The following is a 23,777-nucleotide window of genomic DNA, read 5'->3' as shown; positions in this document are numbered from 1 at the left end:
AGATATAGTATCTACCATATTGCATTGTAGCTGCTTGTGGTTTTTAATCTCCTGCTAGATTATGCACTGTAACAACATAGGGCATGCTTCATAAGAACATATCCCTGTAATAATACTGCTAGTAATAATCATAGTTATTATATGTTTTACTGAATGCTTTCTATGTGCTAAGTGTATTATGCTGCCCCTAAGTAGAAAGTGATATCATGCTTTAGAGAATATATTCTCAGACTGCAGAACTGTCACGGGTAGAGCTGATCATTGAACCGAGTTCTGTTAGCACCAGCCTTTGTACCCTTCTGGTGCCTAACCCAGTACCTGGCATTTGGTTGGCATCCAAGAAATATGGAGTGAAATGGGAATCAAGTAAGTGGCCATATTGTGAAACTGATAACTCTCAGAAATGTGTCTCCAGCTGCCTACAAGATATACCCTCTTGTTTTCAATTGTTTCACTTGACAGCGTAGCTGGCCCAGGAGGTGGTTATTTGGAAATTTCTTGAAGTGACCCTTGTTTTATTTTTCTTGAATTCCTTCCCTCTGTTTCCACTCATCTCATTTGTGGAGAACTTGATGGAAATAGAAATACTTCTGCTAAAATCATAACCCTGTAGTCTGAAGGTAAAGCTTTTCGTTCTGTAATGTCTGTTATATGAAGGAATCTCCACATATCCTTTTTCTGAGTTTTACCTTGCTGCTGACTGGGGCCTGCTCTGATGGGTTCTTTCAGGACGTAGGTGTTTCAATGGCACCAGGAACCAAGGGCCTCAATACCTTGTGTTTGGCTCACCTTCCACTTTCCACCTGCCTCTTCCCACTTGTCAGAGAAATTTTGTGTGACAGAGGTGAGTCTCTGCGGAATCTTCTGGGGGTGGGACCATCTGCTTGCTCCGAAGAAAGTCAGTTCCTTCTTTCCAGGAAAGGATCTGTCAGCTGTAGGAGAAATGTTAGCTTCTTTTTTTTTTTTTTTTTTAACATCTTTATTGGAGTATAATTGCTTTACAATGGTGTGTTAGTTTCTGCTTTATAACAAAGTGAATCAGCTATTCGTATAGATATATCCCCATATCTCCTCCCTCTTACGTCTCCCTCCCACCCTCCCTATCCCACCCCTCTAGGTGGTCACAAAGCACTGAGCTGATCTCCCTGTGCTATGTGGCTGCTTCCCGCTAGCTATCTATTTTACATTTGGTAGTGTATATATGTCCATGCCACTCTCTCACTTCGTCCCAGCTTACCCTTCCCCCTCCCCGTGTCCTCAAGTCCATTCTCTAAGTCTGCATCTTTACTCCTGTCCTACCCCTAGCTTCCACTTCCCATCGAGTAATCTATTGGAAAGGACATTTAGAGCATCCCTCCAAGACAAAGCAGCACACACACAGGTGACACCGGCAATAAAGACAGAATTTAGGGAACACAGTGAACAAACCTGACACACCTTTGGCAACATTCAGATAAGGACTTTAATGGCAAGTGGGAAAAAAAAGATGTTAGATTGTCCTCCTAAGAAATCCCAGCAGAAAAGTGCTCATTGGCTGTTGGGATTCTTTGCGATTGAGCCTGATGGAATTAAACACTTCAATCTGTTTAAACAGACATTGACAGATCAACACTGTTGTATCCTTAACTCAAGTGCAAGGTAATTCGAGGGGCCTATAAAATACTAGCATGCTGCTATAGTTTTTTTTCAACTTTAATTTTTTAAGAAAACGGCAAGTTGACTGTATAAGCATCTCTATCTCAAATAAATATTGGTACGGGATGTTTGGCTCATGTAAGTTATCAGAAGCTGAAATGAAGATGGATATATGTCAAACTGGTAGAACAGTGAGCACCCTTTATAAAGTCCCTGCTGCCATAGTGTCACAGAAAACAAATGCATTTCATAAGTGCAATGTCTTCCATCTTTCTTTGCGTGTTTCTACATGTATTATTTCTGATGCTTTTGTTTGGGATTGCTTACGTTCCTTATAAATAAATTTGAGTGTTGAATTGCCTAGGGCATAAACTTAGTGAAAGTTCTAGAAAGGTGCTAGTAAAAGTAATGTACTGATAGTAATACATTAATTTCTTGAAGACAGAAAATATATGGCCAAAGGCTTGGCAAGTTTTCAATCTACGAGTGTCCTACATTGAAATTGAAATTCAGTTTTTTTGATATTAGACACGTTCTTAAAATTAACTTGTATACACATGTATGGAGTGCACATGAGTCAAAACGTTTTATTAGAACTTATATCATTGAAATTGAGTAGTCTACCTCACACAGTCATATATGTTTAGGTGTAAAATGGAAGGATAACTAATCTTTTCTAAGATATTTTATTCCGTCTGCCTGGAATTTTGCTCCCTCCCTCCTCCCAACTCGTTTTGCACATGACTGTTTTGTTTTGGTTTTTTTTCTCATTAATGCCACTCTTTCCCACCATTTGCAAAGTAGTTCAACTTATCACCATATTCTCTTCCCAGCATCCTGGTTAGCATAGAGCTTCTTAATAAATATTTGTCAAATATTGCTTCCTAATAAATATTTATCCAAAGAATGAATGTGAATGAAGTTCTCAATGACTTAACTTTTTTTTTTATAATAATGAGGCATCTTTGAACCATTGTTTACTTCACATACCACCTGACGCAAAATTGATAAACAAAACGAAGACCATACAGCATGATTTGTTCCATTAGTTATTGTTAACTGATCAATTATTCAGTAATTCTGAAAAATGGGAAAGAGGTTGAAAACATTATCCTTGCATTCGAGCGTCTCGCTTGGCTAGAATGTTCCAAGAGATTTCATTACCTTCCCTATAAAGTTGCATTAAATATCTTTGTCAATGTTTCAGTTCATCGATATTCTTCATAAAATTTCAGAAAAGAGCGAGTCCATCTGTCCCTAGAGCACTGTCCTTCCTTGGCAATTTTATTGGATTTTCCTCTTGCCTGCTTTATCGTTCTTTTGGAAAACTTGTTTTTCTTCTAAGTCCTGGCAGTGTGGATGGAGAAAACCAAAGTCTTCCTTCCATTGTTAGTGATTTCTCCTTTGTTTCCGAAAGATAAATTGAGCCTTCTATGATGGTTTATAAATTTTTGATGATGTTACCTAAACACTTTGTTGGCATAAATAGGATTTTGGTTGAGCAGGAGCTGTAAGTGCTTTAGTTAAACATATCCATTATTGGACCCGGTGAAGAGTTTAAGCCCATAGGATATTTGTCTTTCTCTGTCTGACTTACTAGGTCCATCCATGTTGCCGCAAATGGCATTATTTAGTTCTTTTTTAAAAAATTGTTTATGGCTGAGTAATATTCCATTGTATGTTTATACCACATGTCAGTCATTTTTTTAAAAAATTTATTTATTTTAGGCTGCGTTGGATCTCTGTTGCTGTGTGCAGGCTTTCTCTAGTTGCGGCAAGCGGGGGCTACTCTTCGTTGCTGTGTGCAGGCTTCTCATTGCGGTGGCTTCTCTTGTTGTGGAGCATGGGCTTCAGTAGTTGTGGTACGTGGGCTCAGTAGTTGTGGCGCACGGGCTTAGTTGCTCTTCGGCATGTGGGATCTTCCCGGACCAGGGCTCGAACCTCTGTCCCCTGCATTGGTAGGCGGATTCTTAACCACTGCGCCACCAGGGAATCCTCCCCCCCCCACCGCCTTTATTTTTATTTAAAATGGAAAGATTATTTGCTCTGTACACCAAATAGAATGCAAGCACTGTCATGACAAATATACAAAAATATGCAAATCAACATAAAATAGTAATTTAGTTTAAATGAAGGGAAATCTCTTTAAATGTTATGACAACGTACTCCTAAGAATCTTTTTTTCAGTTAATTATACATTTCAATAAAATAAACGGTAATGAATTAAGTGGAAGTTAGCTTGTGACTTTTTCTTAAAAATAAAAATCCAACCCTATTAATCCATGTCAGTTAAACACTCTAATTTCCAAGTAAGTGCAAAAGTAGATGGAGTTAGTTACCTTTTTTGCTTGAACAGTCCCAAGGAAAATGGTTCCTACAAATACAGCAGGCAAACTGTTAAGACCGACCGATCTAGAACATAGTGTTGAACTAATTTCAGTCTCAAGTTGTGCTAAATGCTCATCATTAGTATGGCACAGTTTGGTCCATGATATGGTTTAATGCCAAGACAGATCCCAATTTGTTACAGAAACACAGAGATTACTGTTGCTTTTTTTGGTTTTGTTTTATATATATATATTTTTTTTTTTTTTTAATTAATTAATTAATTTTTTTAAGCCAGGTATACTTCCACATACAAAGGCAGGTTTTCCCAGAAGGAATTTACAGAAAGTAGTCTGGGGTACTGTGGATCACATGAGGCGCTCCATGACGAGGTGCTGGGTCAAACTGAAGGAAGGAATATTTCAGTGTCATCTAATTCCATGATAGCAGCCTGGTTCCCACAACGATAGCAGTAATTGGGTGCACTGAAAATGGTAACCACATTCTGATCGTGACACCAATTGTATCCCTCAGTTACAAGTTGGTGAGCACGAGAAACCAGTGTGAGACGATTGGCATGGTTAAATGTTTCAGAAATATCTTGTCCAAATGTGTAGCCAGCCCTGAGTGGTGAAATACCCCACCCACCACGATCATCTGGATCTGACCGTAACAGATCACACATTGGGCCCGCATGTGGAACTTCTTGTAAACGATCCAGGGCTCTTATATGATCCAGTGTATCTATGGATGGGGAGAGGCCACCATGGAGGCAGAATATCTGTCCATCTACTAAAGCTGTAAGTGGCAGATAATCAAACAGATCTGTAAAATATTTCCAAACATCGGCATTTCCATACTTTCGCAGACATTCATCATAAAAGCCATATACTTGGGTAACTTGTTGGCTTTCGTGGTTTCCTCTCAATCTTGTCATATGTTCTGGATAACGCACCTTTAATGCCACAAGAAGAGTCACAGTCTCCACGGAATAATAACCTCTGTCTACATAGTCACCCATGAATAGATAGTTTGTATCTGGTGATTTCCCACCAATTTTAAAGAGTTCCATAAGATCATGGAATTGACCATGCACATCTTGACAGATGGTAACAGAACAACAGACCTCTTGCATATTTGATTCTTTTGTTAAAATTTCCTTAGCCTTTTTGCACAGCGTCCGCACCTGGTTCTCGGTAAGTTGTTTACACTCGTTCAGCTGCATGACCCATTGGTCCAGCTCCTTGGTGAATGCCTTGTCGTCCATGGTGGCCCGAGTCCCTCCCCCACTGCCCCTGCCCCGGGCACCGGTCCCCTCGCCCGGCGCCACCACCGCCGCCAGCTCCCAGCTCCCACGTATCAGTCATATGTGGAATCTAATTTTTTAAAAAATGATATAAATGAACTTATTTACAAAACAGAAACAGAGTCACAGATTTCTAAAACAAACTTACAGTTACCAAAGGGGAAACATGGTGGGGAGGGATAAATTAGGAGCTTGGGAGTAACATACACACACTACTAAATATGAAATAGATAGCTAAAAAGGACCTACTGTATAGCACAGGGAACTCTACCCAATATTCTGTAATAACCTATATGGGAAAAGAATCTGAAAAAAGAATGAATATATACATAATTAAATCACTTTCCTGTATGCCTGAAACGAACACAACATTGTAAATCAACTATATTCCAATAAAATTTAAAAAAATATGTTAATGAAAAAAAAAGAGTTTAAGCCCCTAGGTTTAAAGAGAGAAGCCAGCTTCCTTTCAGAAAGATACCCCAAACAGAACTAGTTTGTCATCATTTAACTTTATATCCCCACGTAGCAGTAATTCTCAACCTCGTGTAGGCGTTGGAAACATCTAGGGAACTTTGAAAACATACCGATCTCAGGCTGTGTCCTAGATCGCCTCATCTTCACCTCTAGGGTGGGTTCAGGTGTGAGCATTTACAAAGCTTGCCAAATGATTCTACGGCACGTCTAGGGATGAGAACTGAGGACCCATGGCACTGGTTCTCAAAGTATGGTCTCTGGACCAGCAGCATCACATCATCTGGGAACTTGTCAGAGATGCAAATACTTGGGCCCAACTCGGACTTACTGAATCAGCAATTCTGGAGGTGGGGCTCAGAAGTCACATTTTGACAAGCTCTCCAGGTGATTATCACGCACGTTAAAATTTCAGAACGATTGGCCTTTAGGTTCCTACCTCCAGCAAGATACTTACGTTTGTATGTCTCTGCCGAGAGTTCCCAGGCAATCATGCTTGGGAATTGGTACTTTTCATGGAGGGAGAAACATAAAACATCACTGCTTGAAACAAGGGATTGTTGCTCGAGTTTTCCTAACTTGGCCATGTTTGCCTGCTTTCCAGACCACTTCCCTGGGAGCTTTCCACCCTTGCCTACTTCTAGAAATGTTTCTCTGAGCCTCTGATTTTCTCCTTGCTCCCAAAGTCATCGTGCATGTTTTGAGCTTCTGGGCTGCTTGTTCTGGCCACCTTTCCTGGAGTTTGCTGGTTTCTAGCCACCTAGCTGTGTGTGTCTGTGTGTCCATCTACTTGGCTCTGAGCCCATGAGCCCCTCCCAGCTCTTCTGCATTCCAAGCCTGTCCGCAACTTTCCTGGTTGTAATTCCTGTCTCTGTGACCTGCCACTATCCAGGCTCTGGGTGCAAGTTTAATCTTTTCATGTTTTGGGAGAGAGAAGTGAAACAAAGAGTTCAGAATTGAAGCAGCTAGCTTTCATCTCTCCAGAATGACATTTTTGTTGAGTGATTTTATGGCTGTGATTAAAGAGTTATGAATTTGTAGAACATCTGGAGCGATTGCATTCAAATATACCCAAACTCTTTTCAGAGTTCAGTGATGGATGCAGCTGAATCATGGTGATTTTCCATCAGTGCCCTCCCTCCTTTGATGTGGGGATTGAGAGATGACTGACTGCCGTGACCGCTTTTGTGACCATTTGAACTTTATCGACTTGGGAACTTCTCTTCTACCTTGTCCATTGTTTTCTGATATTGTGGGAGTTATCTTTCCAGACCCCTAGTCCTTCCCTTTTCATTTTACGAGAATACATGTCTATTATTCTGACGTTTATGTCAGTGTTTTTATGTGACTGTATTTTTTGTTGCATGTACATTATCTTCCTAGTTACTGCTCAAGTCCGAAACCTGGGCGATTTCTGAGGTAGCTTTCAGGTGAGTGAAAAGAGAAGTGACTTCTATTTTGACTTCTTCACACACACTCGTAAATTTTATTAACCGCCCACCTTTATTCTCTGTTATTCTGTAACAGCCGACCTATTATTCTCACAAATCAACTTCCCTTCCACAAGCCAGCAACCTCCAGCCTACCTGGTCTCTTCACTGTCTATTTTTCTTCGCTAATCCAAGAGCCTCCTTTCCTGCTCATTCTGTTTTCCCATTCACCCTCCTCCAAACAATCCTCTGAAGTTATATTAGGTAAATCATTTTGAAATGTTTCTTTTAGCTGAATTTCCAAATTAATTCATTTGATGTCTTGCCCTCATGACCTGTTAGATGAAGTTCAACTCTGCAGTATGGCATTTAAGGTCTCTTATGACCTGGTCAGGTATACTTTCCCAGCCTTAACTCTTTAATTTGTAATTTTTATACAGTTTTAAGGTTATTTTCTATTTACAGTTATTACAAAATATTGGCTGTATTCCCCGTGTTGTATAATACATCCTTGAGCCCATCTTACACCCAGTAGTTTGTGCCTCCCCTCCCCCACCCCTATATTGCCCCTCCCCCATCTCCCCACTGGTAACCACTAGTTTGTTCTCCTTATCTGTGAGTCTGCTTCTTTTTTGTTATATTCACTAGTTTGTCATATTTTTTCGATTCCGATTTGTCTTTCTCTCTCTGACTTATTTCACTTAGCATAATGCCTTCCAAGTCCATCCATGTTGCTGCAAATGCAGAATTTCATTCTTTTTTATGGCTGAGTCATATTCCATCATATATATATATATATATTTATATATATACACACATACACACACACACACACACACACACACCCCCCCACATCTTCTTTATCCACTCTTCTGTCGATGGACATTTAGGTTGTTTCCATGTCTTGGCAATTGTAAATAGTGCTGCTATGAACATTGAGGTGAATGTATCTTCTTGAATTAGTGTTTTTGGTTTTTTCAGATACATACCCAGGAGTGGGATTGCTGGGTCATATGGTGGCTCTCTTTTTAGTTTTTTGAGAAACCTCCATTCAGTTCATCATAGTGTCTCAGTCTTAACTCTCAATCCTCTACCTCACGTACGTAGTTGTGTGCTTCAGGCTGCCTTATGTGTAATTCCTCAAATCATGTTATCTCTTATCACGTTTCTGTCTCTGTGTTGCCTCTGCGGTTTCCTCGTCTTGGTATGCCCTTACTTACTTTTCTGCCTGGCAGACATCTAAGTATTGCTCAGGATGGCTCAAGTTTCCCTCCCACAGCTTCCCGGGAAGTTTTACACACCACTTCCTCTGGTTCCAACAGTATCTTACGTGTGCTTACTACAACATAGTGTAAGACTTTGCCACCATGCTGGTCTCTTCATGAGCTGGTTGAGAAGAACTGACTTCTTGCAGGACCAACAGAAGAAGCATTCATCCCCCAGATAAGTGGAGAATTGGGAACACCAGACGATGCTGTTGGAACAAATGGAAAGCATGTGGGTCCCAGGGTGGGTGAACTGGGTGATGGAGGCCCAGTGGTATGAGAGTGATGTGCAGACTATTTCTGTAATCTGGACAGATTCAGGAAAAATGAGGGTTTGGGAAAAAAGTTCAAAAACCAGATTATAGCTCAAAAAACAAAGTGAGAGAGAGGAAGAGTTAGCGTGACTGTTATCTTTTCTTGCTTAGCCAATCACTCCCTACAAAACTTAGTGATACAAAATAACCATTTTATCACGCTTACAGATTCTGTGGGTCAAGAATTCAGACAGGGCATAACACACTTGTTGGAGAGACGTGTGTAGATGAGTGTCTGTGACATAAAGCAGCAGAGGAAAATGCTGTTGTATACGGACATGATGCTTTGGGGGGAAGGCACCTGCTTTAATTCCTAAAATAGGAAATAGGATGGAGAAGATGATGGAAGAGATACCTTTGGGGTTGGGCTCTGTAGCAGATGTCTCATAGCCAGGCTCAAGTTCAAGGGCTGGGTGAGGAAACAAAATGGGTAAACGTGTTTAGGTAGTGGTGAATAATTTGTGATGGTTGGAATGAAAGGCGTGTGGCAAGATATACATTGTAGAGAAGCTTTGGGACATAAACTAAAGAGCTTAATTTTATTTATTATTATATGCAGCAAAGGATCGTTGACTTTGTTTGTTTCTTTAGCAGAGCTCTCTTTCTAGAGCCCAACCAGACTTTGATACTAGCATATACTAGAAATGTCTGAAGAAGGAATAGATGAGTCAAGTAGATGGGTGTAGGGGTTTGTGTCGCCAGATCTCTAACAGGTAAGATGCTTTCAGGTTCTGTTGCGATTATAGACTAAATGGTCAAAGAGATAAAGAGTATCCTTGCCCTTGGCTCACCAGGAATCTTTCAGAATAGGTACTTACTTGGTTGTGACAGGGAAGGAAGGTCTGTGAGGGCTGCTGCATTTACAGTGGCTAGAATAATGTCTAGTATATTTATAAAAATCAGATTAACAAATGAATATGAGAATTTTTGTACGTGTCTCAATCACTCTATGTACCCATTTTCCTTTAACCTCTTCAAAATCAAGGTATTCCTGGTGGAACTTAGTGGTTTTCGGAAGTTTGGGTTTGGTACCTGATTTCTACAAGCTATTTGAATACTTTTTGTTAACAGTTGATTATTTAGGTCAAAAAGTTGTTCCCAAGAGGAAACTTAAATTAGGTAGAATTATACTATGCTGGAACAGAAAATGTTGCCAGAGAGCTTTGATCCACTTCTGGTGCTTTATTACAGATGAATAAATTGAGGTCTAGAGAAGTTAAGTGACTTAACCACAGTCATCTAACTGGTAAATGTTGAAGCCAAGATTAGGAGTTGACTTCTAATAGACGCTTGGTATTATTTCCATTGTGTAAAGCTGCACGCCACTTTGATTTTCAAGTCAAATCTTAGCTTGAACTGTAGGAGAAAAAATTCTCCATCTGGCTCTGCTAAATTCCCAGAGGGAAATTTAAATCCTAGGGTGGCAGAACTCAGGAATGGAGAGGAAATTAACATTGTGTTTAGTTAAATAAGTGAGTGTTTAGAAAGGACACATGTGGATGCTTGTACATTTAACTTCTTGTGGGTTTGTTTTCAAGAATTAAATTCAGGTAGACTGGACACTGCCTAAGGTAGAAGGCTTGGAGGTTTATACAATTGTAAGAATATTCTGTAGAAAAGCCCCAAGAGATTGTTACTTACGACCTGTATTTTCAGGTTGAAAGAAGAAGATCCTCAGAGAGATTAAGTGTCATGTCCAAGGTCACAGAACAATGAGTGACTCTTTCAGAAATGGAAACCAGAACTCTTAATTTGGGATAAGTGAATATTGCTTTTCAGGTATAAAATGCGTAGCCTTAAAGGAAATTTTTGGGTTTAGAGTGGTGCATTTAAAAAATATTTTAATTGTTAAATGTCTATTTATAATATGTAACATAACAGCTTAACACATCCCACAAACATGACATCCACGTACAGGAAGAACCTCATCAGCAGCCATGAGATGCTCCCCATGCCCTTGGCTTCCTACATTCGGTCCCCATCCTCCATCCTCCACAGTGAACTACTCTGTGGAGCTTTCCTCTCTGTCGTTCTCTGTTTTTTATTCTTTGACCATTATATGCATTATTGCTAAAAATCTGTTTCTTAAAAATTGTGCTTGCTTTTGAACTTGATCAAAATGGCAGCAAAGTGTTCGTATTCTTCTGCACGTTGCTTTTTCTATCCAGCGGTATGCTTTGAAGATCCGGCCATGCTGACGGACATGGTCAATCTATTGCAGTGATGTGCAAACTCCAATTATGCACAGTTCATTCATCCCTTCTCTCATTTTTATGTATTTGGTTTATTTGACAGTAGCTTTTGTTTGTTTGTTTTTGCTGTCACCAACCAGGCTGCCACAGACATTCTTAGGCATGTCTCGTGATAAATCTCTGGGAAAGGCTGGGCTGGGCAGTGTCCCACCTTTTCCAGATGATGCCCAGCTGTTATGCAAAGTGGCTGTGCCACTTGGAAATCCCACCAGTGGCATCTCAGAGTCCCCAGTGTTCTAAGTCCTTGCCAACACTTAGTGTCACCAGCCTTCTTAATTTTTGCCAATCTGGTGGGTGGATATTAGCATTCAAAGGTGGTTTTTATTGTGATTTGGGGTCTGATATTTTTCTGTTAGAAATAAATGGACAATATTGCAAGGGGATGTCAAAATAAGGCATTTTATAAATACTCACTTTAGACAAAATGACTAAGAAAAACTTACAACACAGTCAGATGAAGAAAGTCTAAAATGCGAGAAGAGAGATATTTTCGCACATTTAGCGTGATGGCTGTTGATATATTCAGCAATCACACTTTCATGTTCGTTAATATTTAATGATAATCTTGAATTAATTAAGTGAAATTCAATTTATTCATAGTTATTCATTTTATCCTGATGTTTTAACTCATCCTGGAAGAGAATATAGTAAGGTGGGATTTATGTATATATATATATATACACACATTAACATTTATATATATGTAAATGACTCAGGATGAAATCATATACTGACCTAAATAGATTACATTGCAAGGTTTACAGAAGTAATAACACTGTAACCCTTTGGGCTGTTTTGAGATTTTCACAGTTTAATTTTTTTAAAACCCTCTTAGATCCTTGGTTGAAAAGTGCCCTGCCTATGCTTATTATGTGACATTTGATGACCCTAGTGATGTGACACAGGCTCTCTTGGTTCATGTTATAGACTGTTTTCTACCCCAGTGGGATCTGATCAGGTAGCACCAACTTCCTGTTTTAATGTGATGGTAAAATTATGGAATCCCTGGTACCCATTTCTACCCTCCACTGATCAAGTAAGAGCAGTTTTGCTATAATAACTTGTTACCAAAGATAGATGATCAAACTCAGAGAAGTGGAACATCTTTTGATAAAGATCCAATAAATGCCCAAAGTTAAATGAGTTTTAATAAATGTCTCCCTCTATGATCACAGATCTGCACAGTTTATATTCCTGTTTGACAGAAAAGATCCTCTTTGTATTGTGAAGTTATTTTGTAATAAGACATCGAGCATGGACACAATGGGGTCACTTCAGGTGTTACGATCGCCTTAAGGACTTGGGATGGTTACCTAGCAAGAGTCAGAAGGGACAGAGTTAGGAGACCAAGTTTATTTTAGGATCCACTCAGAGCTCAGCGTTTAACCTGTGGCCATCCTAGAGTTTCTAAAGCAATGGACCCAAGCAGCAGATGGTTTTTCTATCTGAAGTTGGATTGAACAGGCATAGGCATGCTGGATTCCCACCCACCCCTCCTACTCTCTTTAGGTTGGGTGTCACCCTTTGATGGCAGCAAGGGACATGATCCAAATTTCAAGATGTGAAAATTGCCAGAAGCCATCCAACTGACAAAAGCCTCCGAAAGAATAAGCTCTCCTAATCCTAGCTGCCTTCATTGCATCTTGAGGCCTAGCAGAAAAGCTGAGGTGATGTGGATTCCCAAACACCTATCTTACTTATGTTGGCAGGTCTGCAGGATTCCAGAAGGTTCGGAGTTGACAAGTTGAGTATAGCCAAGGGTGTCCCTTGGGGTTCTGTCCTTTGTTGATTGCATAACTCCCTTCCCAACTCCACCACCAACCTTCACCCAAGGTGGACCTAACCCATCTGCTTGTTGCTCTGTCCCCATTTATTCTTTGCTTCCTCTGCATGTGGCTTTGCTCCATATGGTATCCCGAGCCTGGGAAAGCCGTCTCTGCTCCATTTGGTTCATTAGTCTCCCACTGTGTCTATGGCTCACCTTGTTCTTATGTTTACAAGATTATAAAAACTCTGAAACTTTCCCTTCCTAGTTTTCCTGCATCTTCAGGTATAACACCAAACTACAATTTCCCAAATCCACTACATTAAGGCATTCTATTTCCACTAACTCAAAATCTGTAATGATAGTTCTATAATCTATAATAACATTAATAATCATTTCTCAACAAGTGATCTCATAATCATTTCTCAACAAGTGATCTTCTCAACCAAATACATTTTGTATACTTCTCATTTAATCTAATATCTTTCCTTTCTCGTTATATTTCCCTTCTGATTACTGCTATTCGGTATTCTTGAAAGTACCCCATCACATTTTGTTGGTTTTGCATGATTTCAGATCTAATTGAGGAGATGATGCATATGTAAGAGGGAAACATAGCAATTTATTAATACATAGAAAATTTACTGAGATCTTATTTTGTCCTGGGAAGATGATAGTTTGCTATGTGTGTGATGTGTATTATCATTTAATTCTTACAGTGAGTCACTGATGCAGTAACGTTATTATCCCCACCTTATAGATATGGAAACTGAGGCATGTAATGGTCCATGGTCACACAGGAAGTAGCTTGTAGAACCAGTAGAGAGAGGGTGCAAATATGAGATATCTGTCCACGTTCCAACATTCTTCATCTCTGGTCTCTACTTCTTTATCAATATGATACATATTTCATCCTCTTTAAACCTTTTCTGAACAAGACAGGTCTTTTAATTTTTGAAACCTTTTTTTGTTGAACTATAGTTGATTTACAATACTGTATTAGTTGCAGATGTACAGCGAAATGGTTCAGTTTTGTATATATATAATTCATATATATATAATTATAATTATATATATATAATTTTTCAGATTCTTTTCCATGATAGGTTATTATAAGATATTGAATATAGTTCCTGTGCTATACAGTAGGTCCTTGTTTTTATCTATTGTATATGTAGTGGTGTGTATCTGTTAATCCCATATCCCTAATTTATCCCTCCCCTTTTCCCCTTAAGATGGGTCTTTTAAATAAATCAATCTGTTCCCTGGTCTGAGAGAATGGCAGAAAGTAGTATAAGAATTCAAAAGCAGAAGCAATCACAGCCAGCACTTATATGTAAAAAGAGGCTTTCTGGACCCTAGCTCAAAGGCATGAGTAGGACAGGACTTTCAAATGCCTTATCAAGACCACTTGGGGCGAGACTTTGAAGTGGAAGACGTCTTCTCCTACAGTGGCCTCAAATCCGGCCATCCTGATGTCCTACTTGTATTGGGGGTGTGGAGATGGAGTTAGGGTAGTTGGGGGACCAGAAAGGATCAGCAGTTTGTGTGCACGTAGCGTGTCAGTTTTGTTGTCACGTGACCAACACAACCATCATCCAGGCACCCTGCTCCTTTGAGAACCTGGATCTTACCTATGCTTCATCGGGTTCTGGGTGCTGTGATTTCCTTTTGCTTTTCCATTTCCCCAGAAGTGAATATGATCTTATCCATTTTGCAGGAAAAAATGCTGGGTCAAGGTGAACCACTGGGCAATTGGGTGTTTGAGGAAGTCGTACAAATTCCTGTGTGATGTCCAGTTTCTGCCCTCAAGGAATTTACTATCATGTTAGAGAGAAAAGACGGGCATAACCAAATTCACTAGAGAAAACCCCCAAAACAAACTTAATAGAAATAACTATGAAATCATTATGAAGTAATGGCTTTGTGGAAATAACTATCAAACGATAATAATATGGAGGTGTTAGGGGTTTGCAGATGGAGGGAGGTAAGGAGTAGGGTTGTCCCTTTGGTGTTTCCTGTGGTTAAGATTTCAGGAAGGCAGTGGTCATGTCTGTCCTGGTCACTGCAATGTCATCAGCACCTGGCATAGTGCCTAGCCTGTAGCAGATGTTCAATACGTGTTTGATTGTATGAGTGAAAAGGCATTTGGGGCTGAAAAATATAGGGAAAATGTTTTCTGCATCCCAAAAGCAATTTCCAGAGAACTAACTTTGTGTCTTTAAGCAGGCAGGTAAGCATCCTTGGCTCAGGTTCAATTCTGTTTGTGTCAAGTGCGTCCTGTCGTAGAGGCTGGACCACTGAACTGGTCCCTGGAAATCAGAACTGACACCTTCCTTCATCTTAACCTCAGCAGTGGTACAATAAGAGCCTGAGCTGAGATCAGGCCCAAATAAAAGTGTGAGTGTGTTTAGTCCCTGGTGGCCACCTTCAGTACTGGTAGCCAAATATTAAATAGTCAGTTTTACACTTGGATTTCAAGAATGACGTACAGTATATTATTTTGCTCAAATATAAATGAACTCTTTTGTTAACTCTCTTGTGATTTGTGGAACTATTTATTTTGTTTATTTTTTTTAACTTAATACTTTTGCTAGTTTTGAAATTGTTTTGAGCTTGAAAAAATAACAGCAAAAAAAGTAAAGAAAATGCAAATCAATGTTTAGCCCACCGAAGAATATGTAGCTGTGTTTCATTTCCCTAGACACTTGCAGAGTTTGGTGTCTACTCGGCATTACATACGTGTTGGAGTGAATGGGTAGATGGACCTAACTGTATTTTAGATTTAAAAGCAGTTTCTTCCAGTAGAATAAACAATAGCAGTAAATGTCAGATTCATGCTGCTAGGGAAATCTACCAATAAATTGGTTTTGGAAAAGTAAATGAAGAATGAGGTGCAAGTTTAGTAGTTAACTTCACCGTCTCTTGTATTTGCACTTTCCTTCCAAAAAAGGAGAAAATGGTAAAAGCAATCTAAGAAATAACTACTTAAGCCAAACTACTGCTTCTTTTTCTTTTTCCCAATTTGTGATGAGTAGCTCTGCACTTTCAGATATGCCATGAATTAAATCAGATTCCCACAGCGAACTGTATGTTCAATATTTGGTCACAGTTTGAAGGCATCCCCAGATGGTTTTAAAGAAAAACTAATTTTATGGGAATGCAGGATAAATGACTGATTTTATCCTTGAAATTACAAAGATCCCTCTATCCCAGTGACTATGATCACTTTTTCTTATCTTTATATCAAGTGTACATGAATTGAAATTTATATTTTAAAAAGTTGTTAATGCTGAAACTGGGAAGATGACATAACCAGCAGAAACAGAAGAGATGAATTCTAGCAAATGTGTGTTAATCTTTTACACTTTTTCTAAACTGGAATGAGGAACTTGGGGTCCTGAGATAGGGGATGCAGCATGTTATCAACTCAGTTGTTTAACTGGAGTCATGTAAAATTAGAAAGGAGGACAAGTTTGCCTAGGTTCCCTCCTCATCTGCAAGGATCCTACCGCATCCTTTTAAGACTCTCCACCGACCTTCACTGAGTGCCTCGTAAATTCATGTGGCTTCAAATTCTCTGCCCTCTGCTTCCCCAGGCAGCCATAAGATCTTCTCTGACCACCTCCACTGACGTATTGTCCCCTGCCCTCAGTGTCCCTGCAGTCTGTCACCTTCCCAGGACGTCTGTAAATGTTGCTCTGGAATAGGCAACCTTTAAAGCATCTTCTGAACCGACAGAATTGAAGCAGCTTTTCCATGATGAGTTTCTGTATTTGAAGCTCATTCAGGAAGCACTGAGTTCTCATCCAGAACAAACAGCAGTATGAATGAGCACATCTGCCCTGTTTTCCAGCAAATTCTGTTGAGAAAATATGAATTTGGAAAATTTTCTCTTAGATTGTTTGTGATGTGAGCGAAGTTGAATCATTTTACTACACTTTGTTGTACAAGGCTGAGGGTTCCAACCTACAGTACAATCTGGAAAAACCATTCCTGTAGCTTGATGTGAAAGACCTTGCACTTAGTAGGCAAACAGATGGTCATAGTGAATTTAGAAAAAAATAGCTGCCTAATCACTGTCATAGTTAAATGAATTGTGAACTACTTCTCACCTTAATATTGATGCAAATGTTCTGCCAGTGAACATGGCACAACTTTCATTATTCATTTTATGAAGATCTACATAAAGTTCTCCATAAAAACTCTAAGAGGACATCTTTTCATTAATCCATTTTCCAGATGAGGAAGCAAATACCCATAGAAGTGAATATTTACTGGTTTTGGAAGAATTGGTGGGTCACATTTAATGATAGCAAAAGAGCAATTTCGTGATTTTTTTTAGGTTTGAGCTATAAAGTGTACTCTGTCCTAGTAGTGTATAAAAGATCACTCTTTTACGAGTTAGATATCAATCAAAATAAATCTTGAAAGATGCATTTTGTGGGCAATAACGTCACTAATCATGATGCTTAATAAGATTAGAGCCTCTTCCAGAAACAATTAAATTTTATAATTTATGTGTATAAGTTTGTAGATGTAATTCATTCACAGTCTCATTTACCAAGCATACATACACATAATTGGCTTTTTAAAATGGCTTGTAGAGTGTATTCACAGCTATAGGCTAGTATTTTCTTAAATAGTGAATGTTTACTACACTTAGGAATAAACATTTTATTCTCACTTATTATATAAATAGATAATGCTAGTATTAATATTTTTACTTAGGTGGCTCAAATTTCTTTCACATTTGGACTTTGCTTTATTTAGAAAACAGATATTTGGCTTTTATCCCCAAATTCATTTGTATATATTGCTTTATAGTTTTCTTTTTTATCTATCAAAAGATAGATATCTATCAAAAGAAAATTTGTGGCTAATTTACCAGTGAAATGTCTGAAACTTTGAGGGTTATAAATATATTTGAAGAAAAGTTAATATGTGTCTGATACATTAGTTCACTTTTCAGTTATTTAAAAATATTATAAGTAAGCTCACTGAAGAAAAATTAAATATTATAAATAAAATGAATTGATAAAATCCCAGTGATCCTATTAATATTAATATTTGTATGAGCAACTCATTGAGATTATTTTAGATGTACCTTTTTATTTACTAAAATACCATACATGTCATTTAAAAAACTTTTTATTGGAGGACATTGTGAATCCTTTTACATGCTATAAACATGGAATTATATTACCAATTTTGATGGCTATACATGTCATTGATTCAATATATATATGTATATATGCATGTGTATATATATATATATATATATATATATACACACACATACACACACGCACACACACATAATTTAAATCCTATTTAAGCCCCTATTGTTGAGCATTTTAGGCTAGACCCAGGTTTTCTTTTCAAATAATAAAAAGACAGTGGTGAACATACTTGCACATTAATATATGAACCACATCTCTTTTGGGGATAAAGTTCTAAACTTGCAGTTGTTTTATTAAAGGCAATATACACATTTTCAAGCCTTTTTTTTTTTTAGCTTTGCCAAATTGTTTTCCAAAGAGATCATGCCAATGTAACTTTTGTTAATAGTGTGTGAATATCCTTTCCCCAATCCCTTTCTAACAGTGAGTCTTATTATTTTATATTTTTGACGGAGTGCTTGCAGTGAGCTGAGTGGTGGCCCCCCAAAAGATATGTCCACGTTCTAACTCCAGAACCTGTCAGTAACACTTAAAACGGCAAAAGAATGAACATGGCCTTATAATGCAAGGATGTGACTAAGTTAACAATCTTGAGAGGAGGAGTGTATTCTAGATATCTATCTGGGCCCTAAATGCAATCACATAGGAAAGAGGCAGAGGGAGTTTTGAGAGGGATACTGAGGAGGAGAAAGTACTGGGAAGACAGAGCAGAGATGCTGCCACAAGCCAAGGAGTGCTGGCAACCGTTAGAATTTGGAAGAGGGAAGGAATAGATTCTCCCCTAGAAGCTCCCTAGGGAATGTGGCCCTTTCAACACTTTGATTTCAGACGTCTGGCCTCCAGAACTGTGACGGTATACATTTCAGTTGTTTTAAGCCGTGAAGCGTGTGATGATTTGCTACAGCAGCCCCAGGAAGTTAGTCCAGTGCTGTACAGAACTCACTGTTTATGAAGAGGTATTATTACAGTTTGAAGGGAACATTTCTGAACCAAATTCTCAAACATCATCAATAACCTGGTCAGGTTCCCACTTCATCTTTAATATCTGCTTATAATTTTCTCTTGTCACCTCGGTTGTCTTCAGTAGGTACCAGAGCCTTGGGTCACCTCTTTGTCTCTGCCCACAACTAAGTTCTCCTCCCTCAGAAAGAATCACCCGTGCCTGAGATGTCAGTTACTTATCTGCACTAAGACCCAAATTCTTCTTTCTTCCTCACATGTCACTGCTGAGCTGTGACTAGACGGTGGCTTTCTGGAAAGCTTATTAGCACCTCAAAACCAGCCTACCTACTGCTAAACTCCCTGTCTTGCTCTGCGTACTATATTGTCTACCGTGGTGATTCATACGTTTCTCCACCCAGATGTTTAAGCCAGAATCATGCGTCTTAATTATCACTTCCATGTGGAATCGCTCACAAGGCACTCTTGATAAGCATTCTTTATATCTCTGTCCGTTCCATCTGGATTACATGATGAGACACCATCATGTATCGTATCTGTCAGAGTTGCCATCCTGATCTGTTGTACTGCCCCCAGCCCCAGACACCTAGTAAATATCCTGTAGAGTGAAACCAGAAACTTGTAACAAAAACTGGCTGTGTCACTTTGTCATTCAGCACCTCGTTACAAGATAAAATATAAACTCTTATAAAATGTGGTCTTTGCATCTCTTGTTCCTGCCATCGTACCTACCTGTCTTTGGAAAACTCTGCTCTAATAATTGAACCAACTGCAGCTTCCCAGTTTGCATGCCACAGCTTCCAGCTTTGCTCAAGCCATTCTGTCCTTGGAATGTCTTCTTTAATTTAGATAACTACTAATTCCTTAAACCTTGATAAGAGGTCTCCTATATCTGAGAAGCTTGCTTTAATTCCCCCACTTTGGTATAGCGGCATTTCCCTGTGGTCCCAGTTTGATACTGGGAGTGGTAATTTTGATAAATCTGTTTGTCTCCCCATTAAATTGTGAGGTTCTTGAGGGTAAGGGCTGTTTGTCATCCTTATCTCCAGTTCTACCAAGATGTCTACTAATTATTAGAAATTAACAAAAAATTAGCTGATATATATTAAGTACTTAATTTATGCCAGACATTGTGCTAAGGGTTCTACATAATCACATCTAATCTTACAACACCCCTAGGAAGTTCCCTTCATTTTGTAGGTGAGGAGTTTGATCCACTGAGAAGTTAAGCGAGTTGCCTGATACACATTTAGTACAAAGTGGGCCCATATTTGAATACTGGTGGTCTGACTTCAGAGTGATTTTTCTAATATAATCCTTTCAATACCATAAATTTCCTTCTAAGCATTGCTTTAGCTGCATCCCACAAAATTTGGTATGTTGGGTTTTCATTTTCTTTCAGTTCAAAATATTTAAAATGTTTCCTGACATTTCCTATTTGGCTCATAGGTTATTTAGAGGATATACTTTATATTATTAATATTTTTTGTCGTTTACTGATACATTATATATTTTTTATGTTTTTTATTTATTTTTTTCCTTCATTTTGTTTTTATTATAGCATGTTTGCTTAATTTACAGCAAGCAGAAAATAAGCTGGGTCTTGTTTTGATCCAAACATTGATGTTTTAAAGGTTGTACACAATATTGGTTAAAAAATATATAAAAATACCTTTTTAGAAGCTTCTGTAAGAAAGAAAATACAAAGTTTAACCCCACAACTTTCCTCTTTGCTAGAACTGCAAACTACTGCTACCGTTTTAAATAGACTTTTTGTTGTTTAAACTATACGTCCAGGAAAATCTAAAAAAATTAAAGAAACGTGCATATAAATGATTGCATAGCAGAACATGAACATTAACTGCAAACAGTAAAGAAATGAACGTTAGAAATACTATCAAATATACAAAGGTTCTAGAATCAATCCTTTAAACACATTCCACAAACAGTATTTAAAACCACCTTTTGTTCTTTACAGGCAAGGCCTAGATTACTAAAACCAAAATTGAAAAAAGTAGTCCTCTAAAAGGAATGGTTTTCCCACATTTTTTACTTATTATGCCTGTAAGCAAGCAATCTAAAATTTTTAAAGATGCCAGCTTTTATTCTGAAATGAGATTGGACACGTCAAGTCACTTTTTATTGCCCCCAAATGATCTCGTAGAGAGATGTTAGAAATTATAAAGAGTTAGGGTATTATTTTCATCAGGTACTACACTGATAATCAAAAACTCAAGAGATGTGACTTTCTTAAAATTAATTTTTTCCAGAATTATTTTAAATCTCATGGCACCACAGAATCACTTAGAATGGGAGTGTTGTCTTTTAACTTGCCTCACATTAAAGAAACTGAGGTGTGACGAACAAGCCTCCTTCATAAACATATGGGCAAATTTTGATACAAATGCACACACCAAGTGCTTTAAGCATCAAAATCCAGTCCTTTTACACTATGCGCACACACAAACAAAACCTACTTTGAAACACTTTACTTGCTTTTAACAGCAGTAAGAAAACTAAGCAATAGTATGGTCAACAGTGCTCCTTAAAGTTTAGAGTAACTGCGTAAGAGCATTCTTTTCCCTTAAAATTATTTCTACCATCATCAACCTGCCCAAATTTTAAGGTGAAGTTTTTCCTACATTTGTATGGTTCCAAATCTTCACAGAAACCAGGAAAGTGAAGGCTCCGTGTTTCAATCAAAAACTCTATCTCCCTGAAAATGCTACTTAACCCAGTTGACGTCATTTCCCAAGACAGTGGGGTTAACAAAAGAACTATTCCACACTGTGCCAAAAATTATCATCATGGGTCTAGACATCTTGATAAGACCAAAAGGTCCACCCTGAACCTAAATGTGTCTGGTCGGTCAGTGTTGTACGGTGGCTACAACTTCACTTTTGTATCATTCTACCTTATTGGCAAGCTACATTTCTAGGTTAACAGTTCTACCAAATATGGATATGAAAGGTTATTTTTAATAAGACAATGTTGCAAATTATGGTCAACCAATATCTTTTCACCAATACCTCAAGCATTAAAAAATGAGAATCGTTACAAAAATATACAGAGACACCACAAATTGGTAGCTGCCCATAACATTAAACAAACTGGACTCTTAAGAGTGGCTTCTCAACAGCATTTCATTTTAATAATAACCATTGCCTGGTACAGGGAAAACTGACAAGTGTTTTTTAAGCATCGTTGCAACACTGTATTCCTGATAATTTAAGTAAACCAAACTGTGAGTAAATGAATGATACATGCCTAAAAATATCATGGTTTATACTATCAGTGGCCACTGGACTTAGGACTAGTCCAAGACCTTGATCTAGATTTTGACCTAGACCTAGACTGTGATCTTGACTGAGATTTGGATCTAGGTGGTTCTTTTTTCCTTGATTCCTTTTCATATCTTGAGCCAGACGTATAATGTGTTTTGGAATCTGTTTTAGAGGTGCCTCTAGTTTTGGTGTGAGATGCAGACCTAGAACGTGATTTTAGCCTTCATTTCTTTCTTGGGCTGAGACTTGGACCGTGATCTTGAATTGGATTTGGATTTTGAAGAAGATCGATTTCGGTGTTTGAATCTATCATTGTTGGAATGGCTTCTGCTACGCTCTGGTCTTCCAGTCGGTCTACTGTTTCTAGGACTATAAGATCTTCTATCGTTGTAATCAAAGGAAGGACTTCTTGATCTCCTTCTTTCAGTAACTTCAGCTTCTAGAACGTCTGTATCTGTCATAATCATCATAGCGTGCAGAGCTATACACATTCCTCCCTTCCTTGGCTTTCATCTGATTTGGAGTCTTTTGATCCCCCTGTGCAAATGTATTTCAGTTTGGCGTCCACAAATCCATTTTCTGTCCAAATTATGTAAAGCATCTTCTGCATCACGAACATCCTCAAATTGAACATATGCAAATCCTCTTGGACGGCGAGTGTAGAAATCAAGTGGAACATACACATCAACTATAGGACCATAACGACCGAATTTACGTCGCAAATCTTCAGTCCTGGTATTGTCCGCAAGTTCCTTACAAAGAGAGACGTGTTGGGGGGACACAGGTACGGGGACATGATGGCGGCGTGAGTCTGAGCAGGGACACTAAGGGACTCAGCAAACCGTCCGCACCTCCGGCGCCGGATCCTCAAGACACACACAGCCAGAGAGCTGCGCTACGACCTATTTTATTTATTTTTTATGGAAGTGTAGTTAATTTACAATGTTGTGTTAGTTTCAAGCATACAGCAAAGTGATTCCATTATACAGATAAATACATACGTATTCTTTTTCATATTCTTTTCCATCATAGGTTATTACAAGGTATTGAGTATAGTTCCCTGTTCTATACAGTAGGTCCTACTTTATATTATTTTTATTATTTCAAAATTTTAAGTTTTCTTAATAAGCCAGCATATAGTATATGTTGGTGAATGTTTCATGTGAAATTGAAAAGATTATGTGTTCTGCTGTTGTCCAGAGGGGTGTTCTGTAAATGTAAACAGAAATTATGTCAAATAAGTTGATTGCATTGTTTAGGTCTTCTGTGATCTTACTCATGTACTCTGTACTTGTTCTATCCCTTCGAGAAGAATGGTGAAGTCTTCAGCTGTAATTGTGGATTTGTCTGTTTCTCTTTTCAGTTTTGCTTCATGTATCTTGACGTTCTATTTTAAGGTGCATGTGCATTTAGGATTGTTGTGTCTTTTTGGAGAATTAACCCCTTTATCATGCCACGATGTCCCTCTTTATGACTAATAATATTCCTTTTTCTGAAGTCTACTTTATCTGTTATTAATATAGCAACTTCAGCTTTCTTTTGGTTAGTGTTTACGCAGTTCATTTTTTAATTCTTTGTAAACTA

General features: G+C 38.4%; 1 protein-coding gene and 2 pseudogenes across 1 annotated transcript in view; 1 reads left to right on the top strand and 2 right to left on the bottom strand.

Annotated features, from left to right (window-relative positions):
* Nucleotides 1-23,777, top strand: part of DLGAP1 (DLG associated protein 1) — an 871,245-nt gene that overhangs the window by 13,545 nt on the left and 833,923 nt on the right. The gene's annotated exons all lie outside the window — the stretch shown is intronic.
* Nucleotides 4,300-5,227, bottom strand: LOC133075359 (serine/threonine-protein phosphatase 2A catalytic subunit beta isoform-like; annotated as a pseudogene).
* LOC133075644 (serine/arginine-rich splicing factor 10-like) lies at nt 22,162-22,989 on the bottom strand (annotated as a pseudogene).

Source organism: Eubalaena glacialis, chromosome 15 (genome assembly GCF_028564815.1).
Source record: "Eubalaena glacialis isolate mEubGla1 chromosome 15, mEubGla1.1.hap2.+ XY, whole genome shotgun sequence".
Classification (NCBI taxonomy): domain Eukaryota; kingdom Metazoa; phylum Chordata; class Mammalia; order Artiodactyla; family Balaenidae; genus Eubalaena; species Eubalaena glacialis.
The sequence above is the reverse complement of the archived record's forward strand: the minus strand, read 5'-3'. Positions and strand labels throughout refer to the sequence as shown.